Source organism: Lepisma saccharinum, chromosome 26, assembly GCF_977018435.1.
Source record: "Lepisma saccharinum chromosome 26, izLepSacc3.1, whole genome shotgun sequence".
NCBI lineage: Eukaryota > Metazoa > Arthropoda > Insecta > Zygentoma > Lepismatidae > Lepisma > Lepisma saccharinum.
Window position 1 is genome coordinate 19,937,385 of NC_139254.1, and position 26,588 is coordinate 19,963,972.

The 26,588-nt window shown below is 33.4% G+C and overlaps 1 protein-coding gene across 2 annotated transcripts in view; it reads left to right on the forward strand.

Annotated features, from left to right (window-relative positions):
• Positions 1-26,588, forward strand: part of LOC145979355 (uncharacterized) — a 148,135-nt gene that overhangs the window by 27,264 nt on the left and 94,283 nt on the right. For both annotated transcript variants that reach the window (XM_083112218.1, XM_083112219.1), the window contains exons 3-9: positions 4,872-4,976; positions 8,477-8,581; positions 12,086-12,190; positions 15,660-15,764; positions 19,238-19,342; positions 22,846-22,950; positions 26,450-26,554. The gene's annotated coding sequence lies outside the window, so the exon portion shown is untranslated. The remainder of the gene's footprint in view (positions 1-4,871; positions 4,977-8,476; positions 8,582-12,085; positions 12,191-15,659; positions 15,765-19,237; positions 19,343-22,845; positions 22,951-26,449; positions 26,555-26,588) is intronic.

Below are 26,588 nucleotides of genomic sequence, written 5' to 3' on the forward strand. Positions count from 1 at the left end.
ACTGGTGCCAGGATGTTCTGCGACCGCTGTTAACACATCTTCTGCAAACTGGTGTGTGCGTACACTTCGGGGTCTTCCAACTTCTTGTCGCGGTGGTAACACTGACCCTGTTTCACGCAGTCGACTGTCCACTACCTGAAAGAAGGTGTGAGACGGTAAACGTCTATGTGGAAAGCGTTCTCCATAAAGACGCCTTGCCTCACGGCTATTACCACGTACCTCCCCATACATGAGATGCATGTCTGCTAGCTGCTGGGTCGTATACGCAGCCATCTGTGTAATAGGGAGCTGGAACTGCAAAGTATTGTTTTTGTTTAACACTGGCACACTGCACAAATTGGCCGTATCACCGTACGAACACCACAGACCAATTGTTGCGATACTTGACTTGCCCACTCCACCACGTCAACTTCTTTCAATGCAACATACTAGTACTCTTCAATGCGTATGACAACCTAGAGCGAACTGCTGATCATATCCCAGCACCTGCAACACGATTGGGACGACTGCCGGAGAGAACCAACCCTTCGAGCTCCTCTCGCGGGAACAGCAGTCATGAAGGTCAAACGTAGACTACGAGAGCCAGACTTGCCTGTGCAGCGCTTCCAAAACTGGTCTCTTTTACGTCACAATGATCGCGTGCGAACACTTTTGGTATTGCTCCCCACCCCCTTTGTGTGGTGAAAGTGACATCTTCAGTTGGTGTACAGTGACACGGACTGTCTGTGCGTAAGATATTGTAGCATTTGTTGTTTGTTGTGTGTGTGGGGGGGGGGGATATTACGTAGTTGTCGCGTGTAAAAATACACGTTGTCGCAATCATCTGATATTGTGTTTTTCTTTCCCTCCTCCTGTCTCTCGTATGCCACATGACATGATTCGTTCATTCCTCGCGTGTAACTGGGGTATGCAACCGTGCTCAACTTTTCGGATTTTGTGTTCGGTGGTCATGTTTTGATGTTTGAGGTCGGGATGTGTTGTCTTGAACGCATTTCTCATTGTCACGGTCCTTCTTGCTGCGTTACATACCTTTTCCATGCATTGTTGTTGCTGGAAATCCCCAATTCCTTTGAGGACTCCATTGCGCATGCGTGCAGTGAACTTTTCATAGTGACTTCCGGACTGAGCACATACGATTCCTTTATGATTCCCTTGGAACCGCCTCTCTATCTGTGATAGTATTCGTCCCAGTTAAGTGTGACGTTCACTTTGTCACCTTTTGCGAGGCTCCTATCTCGGAAACGAAGCCTCTGTCGTAAAAATGGAACTTAGACTTTTTGCTTGTTTTCGTGTGAGGAATCACCTCCCAAGCGTTGTAAACGACCTTTAGAAACACCCTGTATATGTAATGTAGCATGTTGAATGTTGTATATATTGAGCCATGCAATTTATAACTAGATGCAAGATGAAATTACTGGGACTGAACCCATTCTGTTACAATACCCACTGCAGAATATTGTAACAATTAATATTTTCAGAATATTTAAATATAAGTATTCCATTACAGTTATACCACATTAATTTTTTTAATAAAGTATTATTTTAAAATATTCAAATAATTACACTGGTGCAAAATAAATGAAAAATTTTGAATTTTAGATAACTTACAGGTTATAGTCTGTGAGTGTTGCAGGACATTTTTCTGAATACTCAGACAACTTTGACACACACTTCCACATAAGGCATAACAAATTATAAAACTAGAAGGATAGTCAAAATATAAATCTTTTGTGTGTCAGTTTCTTTAAAGAACTTCTTACATAGAGTTGCAGAAATATTTTTGTTAAACACCACACAAAACACATGAACAGCATGATAAAAGACACTTTAAAAAAGTCTGTCCAAGCTTCATCATCAGAGCTGGTAAGACTGAAAGGATGTTCCGATGTCGTTCTTGAACTAGTTGCAGAACATGGCATTTGGAAATTGTAAATCCAAATCTGGGGTAGCATACATCACATTTCTATCCCTTCAGGGGTAATAGCAACGAGGATGAATGATGATTAGATCAGATTGATGAATGAACATTCCCTGGACATTAATAAAATCAACCAAGCACTCCATGAGATATCTAATGCGCATGTGGTTCTGTTTTGAACCTTGCCTCAATGTACTGCAATATCCTGGGCTTCCCCCCTCTACATAATTTTTTTTTTTTTTAAAAGGTATGAATAGAGCTGAGTCGATGCCAATGTATCTGAATCTGCCAATACTTTTTCGCCATTTTGGTATTTTGCAGGATCTGAAAAAAACCCACACATTGCTTTCATTGAGTGTAATTATCCTGGTATTTTGCACCAGTATTGTGTGATTACTAAAGCCAAATATTTATTGTGAATAAAAGAAGATTTCGGTACAAAAATTGGGCACATTTCAGTATCAAAAGTGGAATTTAAAATAGCCTTTTGGTTTTAAAAATGGTGAATAAAATCGTAAATTTGATTTAAAAACTATTACACAAAATAAACTTTTTCCTTCTAATTGCACATTTATGTAGCTGTCAGAATATTAAGTTTATTCCTGTGTAAAGGAGTCCAATTTTAGCTTCTCAAATATTTATAGCAGAATTAATCAATTTTTCGTGATTTGCATAACTCACAAGATAATTCAGACTTCAGAAAGTGTCACATCAGTAAAGAACTTCTGAATTTCATGTTTAAGAGTTTATTTTGCATTTTGCAGTTCAATTCTTAGTATTTCGTGGCAAAACATGGTAGGAAAATGCACTTCCCTTTCAAAAACATTAAAAATAAACATCACATTATGTTATTCCCCATTTTTTCCCCCGCAAAATATGAAATATGTATGCATCTAGTGATTATGTAACAGGTATTTTAATATGCTGATGTAATTCTTTAACACATTCCCTGCCACCTAAATAATGGTATACTCTTGTCAGGGGTCGATTAAGGTTCTTATGTAATTTTGCTTATTTGTAGCATAAAATGGATTGATTTATATAAATTATATTGTAAATTTGCAATTTTCATGTAAATTTTACAAAGACGCAAATGCACGTCACCGGCTTTTAGCATGAATTTTGTTACTCTGTGCCGCATGATGCACAAATGCGTCATGTTTTATTGACATAGATAATTTTTATTTTCATACAGCTTGCACTATTTTCACAATATTCTCTTTTTCTTTATTTTGCATGTAATAGTGTTATTATTATACACATGTATTACATGCATACATACATATTTATTATATGAGGCAGTATAATATATTGAAATGGCTATATTGATCCATAGTTGATTCAATACTGTGTTAGACTTTGAATTTGTTTATTTTACTTCACTATTCTTCCACCTTTTGCTAATCGCAAAGATGAGGATGAGTGATGATGTGATGAAATTGATGCCCCATGCTATGCCCAGCCTGGGATTCGAACCTGGTTCCCCTAGCATTGTAGCATGCTCAGCTACCCATGAAGGCTAGCAATTCTTTGTTAGATATTGATGTAACATGGCAGAATCACTTGTAAAACAATGTTACATTTATAGGTTTGCTTGTGAAAGTCCAATGATAAATTTCGAAAGTTCCCATACATTCATTTCACTTGTATTAAAGAGCCAAAGAAGGTCTGTGCAAAGTCATGGCTCCTCTGGACATTTTAAAACAGAATGCAGTGTTTTTTTCTCTATTGGTATAGGAAATGAAAACTGGAATGTTTCAGACTAGCAATGGTAATAAAAATAAATAAATAAATATATAAATATATATATATATATATATATATATATATATATATTATTTACTGTTAAACGATGACAAAAGGAACTGTAATGCCATAATGCCATTCGATGCAACAATACTAAGAGAGACGTGCAAATGAGAAACCAAGCTAATGTTTATTTCAAACAATCCTTCAGCAATGTGTAGAGGCACATATTTTTGGTAAATAAAAAAGCAAAATTTTGGTACAAAAACACTCAATTTCGGGTTCAAAAGCGGTAAATAAAATAAAATTTTGCTGTTATAGCGGTGATAAAGCGGTATATAAAATGATATTTTGGTTTTAAAAATGTGAATATAATCCAAAATTTGATTTAAAAATGCATTTACTACACAAAATAAACATATTCCTTCTAATAGCACATTTATGTCCTTATCAGAATGTTTAGTTTATTCCTGTATAAAGGGATCCATTTTTGCTTCTGAAATATTTACAGTAGATTTAATCAATTTTCCGTGAATTGCATAACTCCCAGGATAATTCTGACTTCAGAAAGTGTCGCATCTGTAAATAAATAAATAAAATCCAAATTTTGTGTTTAAGAGTCTATTTTGCATTTTGCAGTTCATTTCGCATCATTTCGTGACAAAACAGGGCAGGAAAATGCACCTCATACCTTTCAGAAACATGAAAAATTAACATTAGAATGTGTTATTTCACATTTCGTGTTTTCGTCAAAAACTAAATATACATGCCTCTAGCAATGTGCCATGAAAGACTTAAAAGCCTGCTGTGCAGAGGTGCTGATGGGCTAGCAGTCAAAGAAGGTAATACATATGATGCACATGTGCGTCAAAGGCACACAGCTACAACCCCACATGACACATATATACATCACCGGCAACGAACGTGTTAATATTTTGAAAAAAAAGAAATGGTAAATTGATGCTTGTAGTTGGTGTGGAATAGTCACTCACTAATATTATTCAATATTTTAATTGTTACAAATGGTCAAGTATTGGAGGAAGTTGGTCAGTATTGGCATCAGTTCAAAGTTGTATTGGTTCAGCCCTAGGTATGATGCATACCATGTAATTTATATCAAATAGAATCCAACATATTGTGTTCAATACTTGTAAATATAATCTGACTGTACCACATTCTGAGCTAAATCTATTGATATTTATTACAGGAGCAGCTTTGACGAGATTTGAAGCATCTGTTTAGTCCTGAGTTACAGAAACCTTTCGAAGATGTTCAGCAATCTGTAGATTTTATATTTACATTCCAATTGGAGGTTTGTAGTCACAACTACTTACTATCTTAAACTTAGCAAAAGAACAATAGCATTCTGGATTTACCAGAGAATATATGCTTGTAAAGAATTAATTAGCTTACTAGTGGATAGAAAAGTGAAAAGTTTCATGTAGATCTATAAGCTACTGTATTACATTTTTGTTACAAGTTAGAGTAAAAATGGTTGGTTGAATAATCTAAAATGTACTTTGTGTGTATAAAATGTGTTCACCCAACCATCCTTCTAAGTTTTATTATTAAGTGTCCACCTTAAGATGAAGAGTGACAGTTTCGTACCAGGGGCGTATTTTTTTCAACATCGTCACTGCTACTAAAAAAAAAGACAACTTTGACACACACTTCCACATAAGGCATAACAAATTATAAAACTAGAAGGATAGTCAAAATATAAATCTTTCGTGTGTCAGTTTCTTTAAAAAACTTCTTACATAAAGTTGCAGAAATATTTTTGTTAAACACCACACAAAACACATGAACAGCATGATAAAAGACACTTTAAAAAAGTCTGTCCAAGCTTCATCATCAGAGCTGGTTAAGACGGAAAGGATGTTCTGATGTCGTTCTTGAACTAGTTGCAGAACGAGGCATTTGGAAATTGTAAATCCAAATCTGGGGTAGCATACATCACATTTCTATCCCTTCAGGGGTAATAGCAACGAGGATGAATGATGATTAGATCAGATTGATGAATGAACATTCCCTGGACATTAATAAAATCAACCAAGCACTCCATGAGATATCTAATGCGCATGTGGTTCTGTTTTGAACCTTGCCTCAATGTACTGCAATATCCTGGGCTTCCCCCCACTACATATTTTTTTTTTTTTTAAAGGTTTGAATAGAGCTGAGTCGATGCCAATGTATCTGAATCTGCCAATACTTTTTCGCCATTTTGGTCTTTTGCAGGATCTGCAAAAATCCCACACATTGCTTTCATTGAGTGTAATTATCCTGGTATTTTGCACCAGTATTGTGTGATTACTAAAGCCAAATATTTATTGTGAATAAAAGAAGATTTCGGTACAAAAATTGGGCACATTTCAGTATCAAAAGTGGAATTTAAAATAGCCTTTTGGTTTTAAAAATGGTGAATAAAATCGTAAATTTGATTGAAAACCTATTACACAAAATAAACTTTTTCCTTCTAATTGCACATTTATGTATCTGTCAGAATATTAAGTTTATTCCTGTGTAAAGGAGTACATTTTTAGCTTCTCAAATATGTATAGCACAATTAATCAATTTTTCGTGATTTGCATAACTCACAAGATAATTCAGACTTCAGAAAGTGTCACATCAGTAAAGAACTTCTGAATTTCATGTTTAAGAGTTTATTTTACATTTTGCAGTTCAATTCTTAGTATTTCGTGGCAAAACATGGTAGGAAAATGCACTTCCCTTTCTAAAACATTAAAAATAAACATCACATTATGTTATTCCCCATTTTTTTCCCCGCAAAATATGAAATATGTATGCATCTAGTGATTATGTAACAGGTATTTTAATATGCTGATGTAATTCTTTAACACGTTCGCTGCCACCTAAATAATGGTATACTCTTGTCAGGGGTCGATTAAGGTTCTTATGTAATTTTGCTTATTTGTAGCATAAAATGGATTGATTTATATAAATTATATTGTAAATTTGCAATTTTCATGTAAATTTTACAAAGACGCAAATGCACGTCACCGGCTTTTAGTATGAATTTTGTTACTCTGTGCCGCAAGATGCACAAATGCGTCATGTTTTATTGACATAGATAATTTTTATTTTCGTACAGCTGGCGCTATTTTCACAATATTCTCTTTTTCTTTATTTTGCATGTAATAGTGTTATTATTATACACGTGTATTAAATGCATACATACATATTTATTATATGAGGCAGTATAATATATTGAAATGGCTATATTGATGCATAGTTGATTCAATACTGTGTTAGATTTTGAATTTGTTTATTTTACTTCGCTATTCTTCCACTTTTTGCTAATCGCAAAGATGAGGATGAGTGATGATGTGATGAAATTAATGAATGGATGCCCCATGCCATGCCCAGCCTGGGATTCGAACCTGGTTCCCCTAGCATTGTAGCATGCTCAGCTACCCACGAAGGCCAGCAATACTTTGTTAGATATTGATGTAACATGGCAGAATCACTTGTAAAACAATGTTACATTTATAGGTTTGCTTGTGAAAGTCCAATGATAAATTTCGAAAGTTCCCATACATTCATTTCACTTGTGGTAAAGAGCCAAAGAAGGTCTATGCAAAGTCCTGGCTCCTCTGGACATTTTAAAACAGAATGCAGTGTTTTTTTCTCTATTGGTATAGGAAATGAAAACTGGAATGTTTCAGACTAGCAATGGTAATAAAAAAAATATATATATATTATTTACTGTTAAACGATGACAAAAGGAACTGTAATGCCATAATGCCATTCGATGCAACAATGCTAAGAGAGACGTGCAAATGAGAAACCAAGCTAATGTTTATTTCAAACAATCCTTCAGCAATGTGTAGAGGCACATATTTTTGGTAAATAAAAAAGCAAAATTTCGGGTTCAAAAGCGGTAAATAAAATAAAATTTTGCTGTTATAGCGGTGATAAAGCGGTATATAAAATGATATTTTGGTTTTAAAAATGTGAATATAATCCAAAATTTGATTTAAAAATGCATTTACTACACAAAATAAACATATTCCTTCTAATAGCACATTTATGTCCTTATCAGAATGTTTAGTTTATTCCTGTATAAAGGGATCCATTTTTGCTTCTGAAATATTTACAGCAGATTTAATCAATTTTCCGTGAATTGCATAACTCCCAGGATAATTCTGACTTCAGAAAGTGTCGCATCTGTAAATAAATAAATAAAATCCAAATTTTGTGTTTGAGTCTATTTTGCATTTTGCAGTTCATTTCGCATCATTTCGTGACAAAACAGGGCAGGAAAATGCACCTCATACCTTTCAGAAACATGAAAAATTAACATTAGAATGTGTTATTTCACATTTCGTGTTTTCGTCAAAAACTAAATATACATGCCTCTAGCAATGTGCCATGAAAGACGTAAAAGCCTGCTGTGCAGAGGTGCTGATGGGCTAGCAGTCAAAGAAGGTAATACATATGATGCACATGTGCGTCAAAGGCACACAGCTACAACCCCACATGACACATATATGCATCACCGGCAACGAATGTGTTAATATTTTGAAAAAAAAGAAATGGTAAATTGATGCTTGTAGTTGGTGTGGAATAGTCACTCACTAATATTATTCAATATTTTAATTGTTACAAATGGTCAAGTATTGGAGGAAGTTGGTCAGTATTGGCATCAGTTCAAAGTTGTATTGGTTCAGCCCTAGGTATGATGCATACCATGTAATTTATATCAAATAGAATCCAACATATTGTGTTCAATACTTGTAAATATAATCTGACTACCACATTCTGAGCTAAATCTATTGATATTTATTACAGGAGCAGCTTTGACGAGATTTGAAGCATCTGTTTAGTCCTGAGTTACAGAAACCTTTCGAAGATGTTCAGCAATCTGTAGATTTTATATTTACATTCCAATTGGAGGTTTGTAGTCACAACTACTTACTATTTTAAACTTAGCAAAAGAACAATAGCATTCTGGATTTACCAGAGAATATATGCTTGTAAAGAATTAATTAGCTTACTAGTGGATAGAAAAGTGAAAAGTTTCATGTAGATCTATAAGCTACTGTATTACATTTTTGTTACAAGTTAGAGTAAAAATGGTTGGTTGAATAATCTAAAATGTACTTTGTGTGTATAAAATGTGTTCACCCAACCATCCTTCTAAGTTTTATTATTAAGTGTCCACCTTAAGATGAAGAGTGACAGTTTCGTACCAGGGGCGTATTTTTTTCAACATCGTCACTGCTACTAAAAAAAAAAGACAACTTTGACACACACTTCCACATAAGGCATAACAAATTATAAAACTAGAAGGATAGTCAAAATATAAATCTTTCGTGTGTCAGTTTCTTTAAAAAACTTCTTACATAAAGTTGCAGAAATATTTTTGTTAAACACCACACAAAACACATGAACAGCATGATAAAAGACACTTTAAAAAAGTCTGTCCAAGCTTCATCATCAGAGCTGGTTAAGACTGAAAGGATGTTCCGATGTCGTTCTTGAACTAGTTGCAGAACATGGCATTTGGAAATTGTAAATCCAAATCTGGGGTAGCATACATCACATTTCTATCCCTTCAGGGGTAATAGCAACGAGGATGAATGATGATTAGATCAGATTGATGAATGAACATTCCCTGGACATTAATAAAATCAACCAAGCACTCCATGAGATATCTAATGCGCATGTGGTTCTGTTTTGAGCCTTGCCTCAATGTACTGCAATATCCTGGGCTTTCCCCCCCCTCCATAATTTTTTTTTTTACAAGGTATGAATAGAGCTGAGTCGATGCCAATGTATCCGAATCTGCCAATACTTTTTCGCCATTTTGGTCTTTTGCAGGATCTGCAAAAAACCCACACATTGCTTTCATTGAGTGTAATTATCCTGGTATTTTGCACCAGTATTGTGTGATTACTAAAGCCAAATATTTATTGTGAATAAAAGAAGATTTCGGTACAAAAATTGGGCACATTTCAGTATCAAAAGTGGAATTTAAAATAGCCTTTTGGTTTTAAAAATGGTGAATAAAATCGTAAATTTGATTGAAAACCTATTACACAAAATAAACTTTTTCCTTCTAATTGCACATTTATGTATCTGTCAGAATATTAAGTTTATTCCTGTGTAAAGGAGTCCATTTTTAGCTTCTCAAATATGTATAGCAGAATTAATCAATTTTTCGTGATTTGCATAACTCACAAGATAATTCAGACTTCAGAAAGTGTCACATCAGTAAAGAACTTCTGAATTTCATGTTTAAGAGTTTATTTTGCATTTTGCAGTTCAATTCTTAGTATTTCGTGGCAAAACATGGTAGGAAAATGCACTTCCCTTTCAAAAACATTAAAAATAAACATCACATTATGTTATTCCCCATTTTTTCCCCCGCAAAATATGAAATATGTATGCATCTAGTGATTATGTAACAGGTATTTTAATATGCTGATGTAATTCTTTAACACGTTCGCTGCCACCTAAATAATGGTATACTCTTGTCAGGGGTCGATTAAGGTTCTTATGTAATTTTGCTTATTTGTAGCATAAAATGGATTGATTTATATAAATTATATTGTAAATTTGCAATTTTCATGTAAATTTTACAATGACGCAAATGCACGTCACCGGCTTTTAGTATGAATTTTGTTACTCTGTGCTGCAAGATGCACAAATGCGTCATGTTTTATTGACATAGATAATTTTTATTTTCGTACAGCTTGCGCTATTTTCACAATATTCTCTTTTTCTTTATTTTGCATGTAATAGTGTTATTATTATACACGTGTATTACATGCATACATACATATTTATTATATGAGGCAGTATAATATATTGAAATGGCTATATTGATGCATAGTTGATTCAATACTGTGTTAGATTTTGAATTTGTTTATTTTACTTCGCTATTCTTCCACTTTTTGCTAATCGCAAAGATGAGGATGAGTGATGATGTGATGAAATTAATGAATGGATGCCCCATGCCATGCCCAGCCTGGGATTCGAACCTGGTTCCCCTAGCATTCTAGCATGCTCAGCTACCCACGAAGGCCAGCAATACTTTGTTAGATATTGATGTAACATGGCAGAATCACTTGTAAAACAATGTTACATTTATAGGTTTGCTTGTGAAAGTCCAATGATAAATTTCGAAAGTTCCCATACATTCATTTCACTTGTGGTAAAGAGCCAAAGAAGGTCTATGCAAAGTCCTGGCTCCTCTGGACATTTTAAAACAGAATGCAGTGTTTTTTTCTCTATTGGTATAGGAAATGAAAACTGGAATGTTTCAGACTAGCAATGGTAATAAAAAAAATATATATATATTATTTACTGTTAAACGATGACAAAAGGAACTGTAATGCCATAATGCCATTCGATGCAACAATGCTAAGAGAGACGTGCAAATGAGAAACCAAGCTAATGTTTATTTCAAACAATCCTTCAGCAATGTGTAGAGGCACATATTTTTGGTAAATAAAAAAGCAAAATTTCGGGTTCAAAAGCGGTAAATAAAATAAAATTTTGCTGTTATAGCGGTGATAAAGCGGTATATAAAATGATATTTTGGTTTTAAAAATGTGAATATAATCCAAAATTTGATTTAAAAATGCATTTACTACACAAAATAAACATATTCCTTCTAATAGCACATTTATGTCCTTATCAGAATGTTTAGTTTATTCCTGTATAAAGGGATCCATTTTTGCTTCTGAAATATTTACAGTAGATTTAATCAATTTTCCGTGAATTGCATAACTCCCAGGATAATTCTGACTTCAGAAAGTGTCGCATCTGTAAATAAATAAATAAAATCCAAATTTTGTGTTTGAGTCTATTTTGCATTTTGCAGTTCATTTCGCATCATTTCGTGACAAAACAGGGCAGGAAAATGCACCTCATACCTTTCAGAAACATGAAAAATTAACATTAGAATGTGTTATTTCACATTTCGTGTTTTCGTCAAAAACTAAATATACATGCCTCTAGCAATGTGCCATGAAAGACTTAAAAGCCTGCTGTGCAGAGGTGCTGATGGGCTAGCAGTCAAAGAAGGTAATACATATGATGCACATGTGCGTCAAAGGCACACAGCTACAACCCCACATGACACATATATGCATCACCGGCAACGAATGTGTTAATATTTTGAAAAAAAAAGAAATGGTAAATTGATGCTTGTAGTTGGTGTGGAATAGTCACTCACTAATATTATTCAATATTTTAATTGTTACAAATGGTCAAGTATTGGAGGAAGTTGGTCAGTATTGGCATCAGTTCAAAGTTGTATTGGTTCAGCCCTAGGTATGATGCATACCATGTAATTTATATCAAATAGAATCCAACATATTGTGTTCAATACTTGTAAATATAATCTGACTGTACCACATTCTGAGCTAAATCTATTGACATTTATTACAGGAGCAGCTTTGACGAGATTTGAAGCATCTGTTTAGTCCTGAGTTACAGAAACCTTTCGAAGATGTTCAGCAATCTGTAGATTTTATATTTACATTCCAATTGGAGGTTTGTAGTCACAACTACTTACTATCTTAAACTTAGCAAAAGAACAATAGCATTCTGGATTTACCAGAGAATATATGCTTGTAAAGAATTAATTAGCTTACTAGTGGATAGAAAAGTGAAAAGTTTCATGTAGATCTATAAGCTACTGTATTACATTTTTGTTACAAGTTAGAGTAAAAATGGTTGGTTGAATAATCTAAAATGTACTTTGTGTGTATAAAATGTGTTCACCCAACCATCCTTCTAAGTTTTATTATTAAGTGTCCACCTTAAGATGAAGAGTGACAGTTTCGTACCAGGGGCGTATTTTTTTCAACATCGTCACTGCTACTAAAAAAAAAGACAACTTTGACACACACTTCCACATAAGGCATAACAAATTATAAAACTAGAAGGATAGTCAAAATATAAATCTTTCGTGTGTCAGTTTCTTTAAAAAACTTCTTACATAAAGTTGCAGAAATATTTTTGTTAAACACCACACAAAACACATGAACAGCATGATAAAAGACACTTTAAAAAAGTCTGTCCAAGCTTCATCATCAGAGCTGGTTAAGACGGAAAGGATGTTCGGATGTCGTTCTTGAACTAGTTGCAGAACATGGCATTTGGAAATTGTAAATCCAAATCTGGGGTAGCATACATCACATTTCTATCCCTTCAGGGGTAATAGCAACGAGGATGAATGATGATTAGATCAGATTGATGAATGAACATTCCCTGGACATTAATAAAATCAACCAAGCACTCCATGAGATATCTAATGCGCATGTGGTTCTGTTTTGAGCCTTGCCTCAATGTACTGCAATATCCTGGGCTTTCCCCCCCTCCATAATTTTTTTTTTACAAGGTATGAATAGAGCTGAGTCGATGCCAATGTATCCGAATCTGCCAATACTTTTTCGCCATTTTGGTCTTTTGCAGGATCTGCAAAAAACCCACACATTGCTTTCATTGAGTGTAATTATCCTGGTATTTTGCACCAGTATTGTGTGATTACTAAAGCCAAATATTTATTGTGAATAAAAGAAGATTTCGGTACAAAAATTGGGCACATTTCAGTATCAAAAGTGGAATTTAAAATAGCCTTTTGGTTTTAAAAATGGTGAATAAAATCGTAAATTTGATTGAAAACCTATTACACAAAATAAACTTTTTCCTTCTAATTGCACATTTATGTATCTGTCAGAATATTAAGTTTATTCCTGTGTAAAGGAGTCCATTTTTAGCTTCTCAAATATGTATAGCAGAATTAATCAATTTTTCGTGATTTGCATAACTCACAAGATAATTCAGACTTCAGAAAGTGTCACATCAGTAAAGAACTTCTGAATTTCATGTTTAAGAGTTTATTTTGCATTTTGCAGTTCAATTCTTAGTATTTCGTGGCAAAACATGGTAGGAAAATGCACTTCCCTTTCAAAAACATTAAAAATAAACATCACATTATGTTATTCCCCATTTTTTCCCCCGCAAAATATGAAATATGTATGCATCTAGTGATTATGTAACAGGTATTTTAATATGCTGATGTAATTCTTTAACACGTTCGCTGCCACCTAAATAATGGTATACTCTTGTCAGGGGTCGATTAAGGTTCTTATGTAATTTTGCTTATTTGTAGCATAAAATGGATTGATTTATATAAATTATATTGTAAATTTGCAATTTTCATGTAAATTTTACAATGACGCAAATGCACGTCACCGGCTTTTAGTATGAATTTTGTTACTCTGTGCTGCAAGATGCACAAATGCGTCATGTTTTATTGACATAGATAATTTTTATTTTCGTACAGCTTGCGCTATTTTCACAATATTCTCTTTTTCTTTATTTTGCATGTAATAGTGTTATTATTATACACGTGTATTACATGCATACATACATATTTATTATATGAGGCAGTATAATATATTGAAATGGCTATATTGATGCATAGTTGATTCAATACTGTGTTAGATTTTGAATTTGTTTATTTTACTTCGCTATTCTTCCACTTTTTGCTAATCGCAAAGATGAGGATGAGTGATGATGTGCCCAGCCTGGGATTCAAACCTGGTTCCCCTAGCATTGTAGCATGCTCAGCTACCCACGAAGGCCAGCAATACTTTGTTAGATATTGATGTAACATGGCAGAATCACTTGTAAAACAATGTTACATTTATAGGTTTGCTTGTGAAAGTCCAATGATAAATTTCGAAAGTTCCCATACATTCATTTCACTTGTGGTAAAGAGCCAAAGAAGGTCTATGCAAAGTCCTGGCTCCTCTGGACATTTTAAAACAGAATGCAGTGTTTTTTTCTCTATTGGTATAGGAAATGAAAACTGGAATGTTTCAGACTAGCAATGGTAATAAAAAAAATATATATATATTATTTACTGTTAAACGATGACAAAAGGAACTGTAATGCCATAATGCCATTCGATGCAACAATGCTAAGAGAGACGTGCAAATGAGAAACCAAGCTAATGTTTATTTCAAACAATCCTTCAGCAATGTGTAGAGGCACATATTTTTGGTAAATAAAAAAGCAAAATTTCGGGTTCAAAAGCGGTAAATAAAATAAAATTTTGCTGTTATAGCGGTGATAAAGCGGTATATAAAATGATATTTTGGTTTTAAAAATGTGAATATAATCCAAAATTTGATTTAAAAATGCATTTACTACACAAAATAAACATATTCCTTCTAATAGCACATTTATGTCCTTATCAGAATGTTTAGTTTATTCCTGTATAAAGGGATCCATTTTTGCTTCTGAAATATTTACTGTAGATTTAATCAATTTTCCGTGAATTGCATAACTCCCAGGATAATTCTGACTTCAGAAAGTGTCGCATCTGTAAATAAATAAATAAAATCCAAATTTTGTGTTTGAGTCTATTTTGCATTTTGCAGTTCATTTCGCATCATTTCGTGACAAAACAGGGCAGGAAAATGCACCTCATACCTTTCAGAAACATGAAAAATTAACATTAGAATGTGTTATTTCACATTTCGTGTTTTCGTCAAAAACTAAATATACATGCCTCTAGCAATGTGCCATGAAAGACTTAAAAGCCTGCTGTGCAGAGGTGCTGATGGGCTAGCAGTCAAAGAAGGTAATACATATGATGCACATGTGCGTCAAAGGCACACAGCTACAACCCCACATGACACATATATGCATCACCGGCAACGAATGTGTTAATATTTTGAAAAAAAAAGAAATGGTAAATTGATGCTTGTAGTTGGTGTGGAATAGTCACTCACTAATATTATTCAATATTTTAATTGTTACAAATGGTCAAGTATTGGAGGAAGTTGGTCAGTATTGGCATCAGTTCAAAGTTGTATTGGTTCAGCCCTAGGTATGATGCATACCATGTAATTTATATCAAATAGAATCCAACATATTGTGTTCAATACTTGTAAATATAATCTGACTGTACCACATTCTGAGCTAAATCTATTGACATTTATTACAGGAGCAGCTTTGACGAGATTTGAAGCATCTGTTTAGTCCTGAGTTACAGAAACCTTTCGAAGATGTTCAGCAATCTGTAGATTTTATATTTACATTCCAATTGGAGGTTTGTAGTCACAACTACTTACTATCTTAAACTTAGCAAAAGAACAATAGCATTCTGGATTTACCAGAGAATATATGCTTGTAAAGAATTAATTAGCTTACTAGTGGATAGAAAAGTGAAAAGTTTCATGTAGATCTATAAGCTACTGTATTACATTTTTGTTACAAGTTAGAGTAAAAATGGTTGGTTGAATAATCTAAAATGTACTTTGTGTGTATAAAATGTGTTCACCCAACCATCCTTCTAAGTTTTATTATTAAGTGTCCACCTTAAGATGAAGAGTGACAGTTTCGTACCAGGGGCGTATTTTTTTCAACATCGTCACTGCTACTAAAAAAAAAAGACAACTTTGACACACACTTCCACATAAGGCATAACAAATTATAAAACTAGAAGGATAGTCAAAATATAAATCTTTCGTGTGTCAGTTTCTTTAAAAAACTTCTTACATAAAGTTGCAGAAATATTTTTGTTAAACACCACACAAAACACATGAACAGCATGATAAAAGACACTTTAAAAAAGTCTGTCCAAGCTTCATCATCAGAGCTGGTTAAGACGGAAAGGATGTTCGGATGTCGTTCTTGAACTAGTTGCAGAACATGGCATTTGGAAATTGTAAATCCAAATCTGGGGTAGCATACATCACATTTCTATCCCTTCAGGGGTAATAGCAACGAGGATGAATGATGATTAGATCAGATTGATGAATGAACATACCCTGGACATTAGTAAATTCAACCAAGCACTCCATGAGATATCTAATGCGCATGTGGTTCTGTTTTGAACCTTGCCTCAATGTACTGCAATATCCTGGGCTTCCCCCCCTCTACATAATTTTTTTTTTTTTAAAAGGTATGAATAGAGCTGAGTCGCTGCCAATGTATCCGAATCTGCCAATACTTTTTCGCCATTTTGGTCTTTTGCAGGATCTGCAAAAAACCCACACATTGCTTTCATTGAGTGTAATTATCCTGGTATTTTGCACCAGTATTGTGTGATTACTAAAGCCAAATATTTATTGTGAATAAAAGAAGATTTCGGTACAAAAATTGGGCACATTTCAGTATCAAAAGTGGAATTTAAAATAGCCTTTTGGTTTTAAAAATGGTGAATAAAATCGTAAATTTGATTGAAAACCTATTACACAAAATAAACTTTTTCCTTCTAATTGCACATTTATGTATCTGTCAGAATATTAAGTTTATTCCTGTGTAAAGGAGTCCATTTTTAGCTTCTCAAATATGTATAGCAGTATTAATCAATTTTTCGTGATTTGCATAACTCACAAGATAATTCAGACTTCAGAAAGTGTCACATCAGTAAAGAACTTCTGAATTTCATGTTTAAGAGTTTATTTTGCATTTTGCAGTTCAATTCTTAGTATTTCGTGGCAAAACATGGTAGGACAATGCACTTCCCTTTCAAAAACATTAAAAATAAACATCACATTATGTTATTCCCCATTTTTTCCCCCGCAAAATATGAAATATGTATGCATCTAGTGATTATGTAACAGGTATTTTAATATGCTGATATATTTCTTTAACACGTTCGCTGCCACCTAAATAATGGTATACTCTTGTCAGGGGTCGATTAAGGTTCTTATGTAATTTTGCTTATTTGTAGCATAAAATGGATTGATTTATATAAATTATATTGTAAATTTGCAATTTTCATGTAAATTTTACAATGACGCAAATGCACGTCACCGGCTTTTAGTATGAATTTTGTTACTCTGTGCCACAAGATGCACAAATGCGTCATGTTTTATTGACATAGATAATTTTTATTTTCCTACAGCTTGCGCTATTTTCACAATATTCTCTTTTTCTTTATTTTGCATGTAATAGTGTTATTATTATACACGTGTATTACATGCATACATACATATTTATTATATGAGGCAGTATAATATATTGAAATGGCTATATTGATGCATAGTTGATTCAATACTGTGTTAGATTTTGAATTTGTTTATTTTACTTCGCTATTCTTCCACTTTTTGCTAATCGCAAAGATGAGGATGAGTGATGATGTGCCCAGCCTGGGATTCAAACCTGGTTCCCCTAGCATTGTAGCATGCTCAGCTACCCACGAAGGCCAGCAATACTTTGTTAGATATTGATGTAACATGGCAGAATCACTTGTAAAACAATGTTACATTTATAGGTTTGCTTGTGAAAGTCCAATGATAAATTTCGAAAGTTCCCATACATTCATTTCACTTGTGGTAAAGAGCCAAAGAAGGTCTATGCAAAGTCCTGGCTCCTCTGGACATTTTAAAACAGAATGCAGTGTTTTTTTCTCTATTGGTATAGGAAATGAAAACTGGAATGTTTCAGACTAGCAATGGTAATAAAAAAAATATATATATATTATTTACTGTTAAACGATGACAAAAGGAACTGTAATGCCATAATGCCATTCGATGCAACAATGCTAAGAGAGACGTGCAAATGAGAAACCAAGCTAATGTTTATTTCAAACAATCCTTCAGCAATGTGTAGAGGCACATATTTTTGGTAAATAAAAAAGCAAAATTTCGGGTTCAAAAGCGGTAAATAAAATAAAATTTTGCTGTTATAGCGGTGATAAAGCGGTATATAAAATGATATTTTGGTTTTAAAAATGTGAATATAATCCAAAATTTGATTTAAAAATGCATTTACTACACAAAATAAACATATTCCTTCTAATAGCACATTTATGTCCTTATCAGAATGTTTAGTTTATTCCTGTATAAAGGGATCCATTTTTGCTTCTGAAATATTTACAGCAGATTTAATCAATTTTCCGTGAATTGCATAACTCCCAGGATAATTCTGACTTCAGAAAGTGTCGCATCTGTAAATAAATAAATAAAATCCAAATTTTGTGTTTGAGTCTATTTTGCATTTTGCAGTTCATTTCGCATCATTTCGTGACAAAACAGGGCAGGAAAATGCACCTCATACCTTTCAGAAACATGAAAAATTAACATTAGAATGTGTTATTTCACATTTCGTGTTTTCGTCAAAAACTAAATATACATGCCTCTAGCAATGTGCCATGAAAGACGTAAAAGCCTGCTGTGCAGAGGTGCTGATGGGCTAGCAGTCAAAGAAGGTAATACATATGATGCACATGTGCGTCAAAGGCACACAGCTACAACCCCACATGACACATATATGCATCACCGGCAACGAATGTGTTAATATTTTGAAAAAAAAGAAATGGTAAATTGATGCTTGTAGTTGGTGTGGAATAGTCACTCACTAATATTATTCAATATTTTAATTGTTACAAATGGTCAAGTATTGGAGGAAGTTGGTCAGTATTGGCATCAGTTCAAAGTTGTATTGGTTCAGCCCTAGGTATGATGCATACCATGTAATTTATATCAAATAGAATCCAACATATTGTGTTCAATACTTGTAAATATAATCTGACTGTACCACATTCTGAGCTAAATCTATTGATATTTATTACAGGAGCAGCTTTGACGAGATTTGAAGCATCTGTTTAGTCCTGAGTTACAGAAACCTTTCGAAGATGTTCAGCAATCTGTAGATTTTATATTTACATTCCAATTGGAGGTTTGTAGTCACAACTACTTACTATTTTAAACTTAGCAAAAGAACAATAGCATTCTGGATTTACCAGAGAATATATGCTTGTAAAGAATTAATTAGCTTACTAGTGGATAGAAAAGTGAAAAGTTTCATGTAGATCTATAAGCTACTGTATTACATTTTTGTTACAAGTTAGAGTAAAAATGGTTGGTTGAATAATCTAAAATGTACTTTGTGTGTATAAAATGTGTTCACCCAACCATCCTTCTAAGTTTTATTATTAAGTGTCCACCTTAAGATGAAGAGTGACAGTTTCGTACCAGGGGCGTATCTTTTTCAACATCGTCACTGCTACTAAAAAAAAAAAGACAACTTTGACACACACTTCCACATAAGGCATAACAAATTATAAAACTAGAAGGATAGTCAAAATATAAATCTTTCGTGTGTCAGTTTCTTTAAAAAACTTCTTACATGAAGTTGCAGAAATATTTTTGTTAAACACCACACAAAACACATGAACAGCATGATAAAAGACACTTTAAAAAAGTCTGTCCAAGCTTCATCATCAGAGCTGGTTAAGACGGAAAGGATGTTCTGATGTCGTTCTTGAACTAGTTGCAGAACATGGCATTTGGAAATTGTAAATCCAAATCTGGGGTAGCATACATCACATTTCTATCCCTTCAGGGGAAATAGCAAGGAGGATGAATGATGATTAGATCAGATTGATGAATGAACATTCCCTGGACATTAATAAAATCAACCAAGCACTCCATGAGATATCTAATGCGCATGTGGTTCTGTTTTGAACCTTGCCTCAATGTACTGCAATATCCTGGGCTTCCCCCCACTACATAATTTTTTTTTTTTTTAAAGCTATGAATAGAGCTGAGTCGATGCCAATGTATCTGAATCTGCCAATACTTTTTCGCCATTTTGGTCTTTTGCAGGATCTGCAAAAAACCCACACATTGCTTTCATTGAGTGTAATTATCCTGGTATTTTGCACCAGTATTGTGTGATTACTAAAGCCAAATATTTATTGTGAATAAAAAGATTTCGGTACAAAAATTGGGCACATTTCAGTATCAAAAGTGGAATTTAAAATAGCCTTTTGGTTTTAAAAATGGTGAATAAAATCGTAAATTTGATTGAAAACCTATTACACAAAATAAACTTTTTCCTTCTAATTGCACATTTATGTATCTGTCAGAATATTAAGTTTATTCCTGTGTAAAGGAGTCCATTTTTAGCTTCTCAAATATGTATAGCAGAATTAATCAATTTTTCGTGATTTGCATAACTCTCAAGATAATTCAGACTTCAGAAAGTGTCACATCAGTAAAGAACTTCTGAATTTCATGTTTAAGAGTTTATTTTGCATTTTGCAGTTCAATTCTTAGTATTTCGTGGCAAAACATGGTAGGAAAATGCACTTCCCTTTCAAAAACATTAAAAATAAACATCACATTATGTTATTCCCCATTTTTTCCCCCGCAAAATATGAAATATGTATGCATCTAGTGATTATGTAACAGGTATTTTAATATGCTGATGTAATTCTTTAACACGTTCGCTGCCACCTAAATAATGGTATACTCTTGTCAGGGGTCGATTAAGGTTCTTATGTAATTTTGCTTATTTGTAGCATAAAATGGATTGATTTATATAAATTATATTGTAAATTTGCAATTTTCATGTAAATTTTACAATGACGCAAATGCACGTCACCGGCTTTTAGTATGAATTTTGTTACTCTGTGCCGCAAGATGCACAAATGTGTCATGTTTTATTGACATAGATAATTTTTATTTTCGTACAGCTTGCGCTATTTTCACAATATTCTCTTTTTCTTTATTTTGCATGTAATAGTGTTATTATTATACACGTGTATTACATGCATACATACATATTTATTATATGAGGCAGTATAATATATTGAAATGGCTATATTGATGCATAGTTGATTCAATACTGTGTTAGATTTTGAATTTGTTTATTTTACTTCGCTATTCTTCCACTTTTTGCTAATCGCAAAGATGAGGATGAGTGATGATGTGATGAAATTAATGAATGGATGCCCCTTGCCATGCCCAGCCTGGGATTCGAACCTGGTTCCCCTAGCATTGTAGCATGCTCAGCTACCCACGAAGGCCAGCAATACTTTGTTAGATATTGATGTAACATGGCAGAATCACTTGTAAAACAATGTTACATTTATAGGTTTGCTTGTGAAAGTCCAATGATAAATTTTGAAAGTTCCCATACATTCATTTCACTTGTGGTAAAGAGCCAAAGAAGGTCTATGCAAAGTCCTGGCTCCTCTGGACATTTTAAAACAGAATGCAGTGTTTTTTTCTCTATTGGTATAGGAAATGAAAACTGGAATGTTTCAGACTAGCAATGGTAATAAAAAAAATATATATATATTATTTACTGTTAAACGATGACAAAAGGAACTGTAATGCCATAATGCCATTCGATGCAACAATGCTAAGAGGGACGTGCAAATGAGAAACCAAGCTAATGTTTATTTCAAACAATCCTTCAGCAATGTGTAGAGGCACATATTTTTGGTAAATAAAAAAGCAAAATTTCGGGTTCAAAAGCGGTAAATAAAATAAAATTTTGCTGTTATAGCGGTGATAAAGCGGTATATAAAATGATATTTTGGTTTTAAAAATGTGAATATAATCCAAAATTTGATTTAAAAATGCATTTACTACACAAAATAAACATATTCCTTCTAATAGCACATTTATGTCCTTATCAGAATGTTTAGTTTATTCCTGTATAAAGGGATCCATTTTTGCTTCTGAAATATTTACAGCAGATTTAATCAATTTTCCGTGAATTGCATAACTCCCAGGATAATTCTGACTTCAGAAAGTGTCGCATCTGTAAATAAATAAATAAAATCCAAATTTTGTGTTTGAGTCTATTTTGCATTTTGCAGTTCATTTCGCATCATTTCGTGACAAAACAGGGCAGGAAAATGCACCTCATACCTTTCAGAAACATGAAAAATTAACATTAGAATGTGTTATTTCACATTTCGTGTTTTCGTCAAAAACTAAATATACATGCCTCTAGCAATGTGCCATGAAAGACTTAAAAGCCTGCTGTGCAGAGGTGCTGATGGGCTAGCAGTCAAAGAAGGTAATACATATGATGCACATGTGCGTCAAAGGCACACAGCTACAACCCCACATGACACATATATGCATCACCGGCAACGAATGTGTTAATATTTTGAAAAAAAAGAAATGGTAAATTGATGCTTGTAGTTGGTGTGGAATAGTCACTCACTAATATTATTCAATATTTTAATTGTTACAAATGGTCAAGTATTGGAGGAAGTTGGTCAGTATTGGCATCAGTTCAAAGTTGTATTGGTTCAGCCCTAGGTATGATGCATACCATGTAATTTATATCAAATAGAATCCAACATATTGTGTTCAATACTTGTAAATATAATCTGACTGTACCACATTCTGAGCTAAATCTATTGATATTTATTACAGGAGCAGCTTTGACGAGATTTGAAGCATCTGTTTAGTCCTGAGTTACAGAAACCTTTCGAAGATGTTCAGCAATCTGTAGATTTTATATTTACATTCCAATTGGAGGTTTGTAGTCACAACTACTTACTATTTTAAACTTAGCAAAAGAACAATAGCATTCTGGATTTACCAGAGAATATATGCTTGTAAAGAATTAATTAGCTTACTAGTGGATAGAAAAGTGAAAAGTTTCATGTAGATCTATAAGCTACTGTATTACATTTTTGTTACAAGTTAGAGTAAAAATGGTTGGTTGAATAATCTAAAATGTACTTTGTGTGTATAAAATGTGTTCACCCAACCATCCTTCTAAGTTTTATTATTAAGTGTCCACCTTAAGATGAAGAGTGACAGTTTCGTACCAGGGGCGTATTTTTTTCAACATCGTCACTGCTACTAAAAAAAAAAGACAACTTTGACACACACTTCCACATAAGGCATAACAAATTATAAAACTAGAAGGATAGTCAAAATATAAATCTTTCGTGTGTCAGTTTCTTTAAAAAACTTCTTACATGAAGTTGCAGAAATATTTTTGTTAAACACCACACAAAACACATGAACAGCATGATAAAAGACACTTTAAAAAAGTCTGTCCAAGCTTCATCATCAGAGCTGGTTAAGACGGAAAGGATGTTCTGATGTCGTTCTTGAACTAGTTGCAGAACATGGCATTTGGAAATTGTAAATCCAAATCTGGGGTAGCATACATCACATTTCTATCCCTTCAGGGGAAATAGCAACGAGGATGAATGATGATTAGATCAGATTGATGAATGAACATTCCCTGGACATTAATAAAATCAACCAAGCACTCCATGAGATATCTAATGCGCATGTGGTTCTGTTTTGAACCTTACCTCAATGTACTGCAATATCCTGGGCTTCCCCCCCCTCCATATTTTTTTTTTTTTTTACAAGGTATGAATAGAGCTGAGTCGATGCCAATGTATCCGAATCTGCCAATACTTTTTCGCCATTTTGGTCTTTTGCAGGATCTGCAAAAAACCCACACATTGCTTTCATTGAGTGTAATTATCCTGGTATTTTGCACCAGTATTGTGTGATTACTAAAGCCAAATATTTATTGTGAATAAAAAGATTTCGGTACAAAAATTGGGCACATTTCAGTATCAAAAGTGGAATTTAAAATAGCCTTTTGGTTTTAAAAATGGTGAATAAAATCGTAAATTTGATTGAAAACCTATTACACAAAATAAACTTTTTCCTTCTAATTGCACATTTATGTATCTGTCAGAATATTAAGTTTATTCCTGTGTAAAGGAGTCCATTTTTAGCTTCTCAAATATGTATAGCAGAATTAATCAATTTTTCGTGATTTGCATAACTCTCAAGATAATTCAGACTTCAGAAAGTGTCACATCAGTAAAGAACTTCTGAATTTCATGTTTAAGAGTTTATTTTGCATTTTGCAGTTCAATTCTTAGTATTTCGTGGCAAAACATGGTAGGAAAATGCACTTCCCTTTCAAAAACATTAAAAATAAACATCACATTATGTTATTCCCCATTTTTTCCCCCGCAAAATATGAAATATGTATGCATCTAGTGATTATGTAACAGGTATTTTAATATGCTGATGTAATTCTTTAACACGTTCGCTGCCACCTAAATAATGGTATACTCTTGTCAGGGGTCGATTAAGGTTCTTATGTAATTTTGCTTATTTGTAGCATAAAATGGATTGATTTATATAAATTATATTGTAAATTTGCAATTTTCATGTAAATTTTACAATGACGCAAATGCACGTCACCGGCTTTTAGTATGAATTTTGTTACTCTGTGCCGCAAGATGCACAAATGTGTCATGTTTTATTGACATAGATAATTTTTATTTTCGTACAGCTTGCGCTATTTTCACAATATTCTCTTTTTCTTTATTTTGCATGTAATAGTGTTATTATTATACACGTGTATTACATGCATACATACATATTTATTATATGAGGCAGTATAATATATTGAAATGGCTATATTGATGCATAGTTGATTCAATACTGTGTTAGATTTTGAATTTGTTTATTTTACTTCGCTATTCTTCCACTTTTTGCTAATCGCAAAGATGAGGATGAGTGATGATGTGATGAAATTAATGAATGGATGCCCCATGCCATGCCCAGCCTGGGATTCGAACCTGGTTCCCCTAGCATTGTAGCATGCTCAGCTACCCACGAAGGCCAGCAATACTTTGTTAGATATTGATGTAACATGGCAGAATCACTTGTAAAACAATGTTACATTTATAGGTTTGCTTGTGAAAGTCCAATGATAAATTTCGAAAGTTCCCATACATTCATTTCACTTGTGGTAAAGAGCCAAAGAAGGTCTATGCAAAGTCCTGGCTCCTCTGGACATTTTAAAACAGAATGCAGTGTTTTTTTCTCTATTGGTATAGGAAATGAAAACTGGAATGTTTCAGACTAGCAATGGTAATAAAAAAAATATATATATATTATTTACTGTTAAACGATGACAAAAGGAACTGTAATGCCATAATGCCATTCGATGCAACAATACTAAGAGAGACGTGCAAATGAGAAACCAAGCTAATGTTTATTTCAAACAATCCTTCAGCAATGTGTAGAGGCACATATTTTTGGTAAATAAAAACAAAATTTCGGGTTCAAAAGCGGTAAATAAAATAAAATTTTGCTGTTATAGCGGTGATAAAGCGGTATATAAAATGATATTTTGGTTTTAAAAATGTGAATATAATCCAAAATTTGATTTAAAAATGCATTTACTACACAAAATAAACATATTCCTTCTAATAGCACATTTATGTCCTTATCAGAATGTTTAGTTTATTCCTGTATAAAGGGATCCATTTTTGCTTCTGAAATATTTACAGTAGATTTAATCAATTTTCCGTGAATTGCATAACTCCCAGGATAATTCTGACTTCAGAAAGTGTCGCATCTGTAAATAAATAAATAAAATCCAAATTTTGTGTTTGAGTCTATTTTGCATTTTGCAGTTCATTTCGCATCATTTCGTGACAAAACAGGGCAGGAAAATGCACCTCATACCTTTCAGAAACATGAAAAATTAACATTAGAATGTGTTATTTCACATTTCGTGTTTTCGTCAAAAACTAAATATACATGCCTCTAGCAATGTGCCATGAAAGACGTAAAAGCCTGCTGTGCAGAGGTGCTGATGGGCTAGCAGTCAAAGAAGGTAATACATATGATGCACATGTGCGTCAAAGGCACACAGCTACAACCCCACATGACACATATATGCATCACCGGCAACGAATGTGTTAATATTTTGAAAAAAAAGAAATGGTAAATTGATGCTTGTAGTTGGTGTGGAATAGTCACTCACTAATATTATTCAATATTTTAATTGTTACAAATGGTCAAGTATTGGAGGAAGTTGGTCAGTATTGGCATCAGTTCAAAGTTGTATTGGTTCAGCCCTAGGTATGATGCATACCATGTAATTTATATCAAATAGAATCCAACATATTGTGTTCAATACTTGTAAATATAATCTGACTACCACATTCTGAGCTAAATCTATTGATATTTATTACAGGAGCAGCTTTGACGAGATTTGAAGCATCTGTTTAGTCCTGAGTTACAGAAACCTTTCGAAGATGTTCAGCAATCTGTAGATTTTATATTTACATTCCAATTGGAGGTTTGTAGTCACAACTACTTACTATTTTAAACTT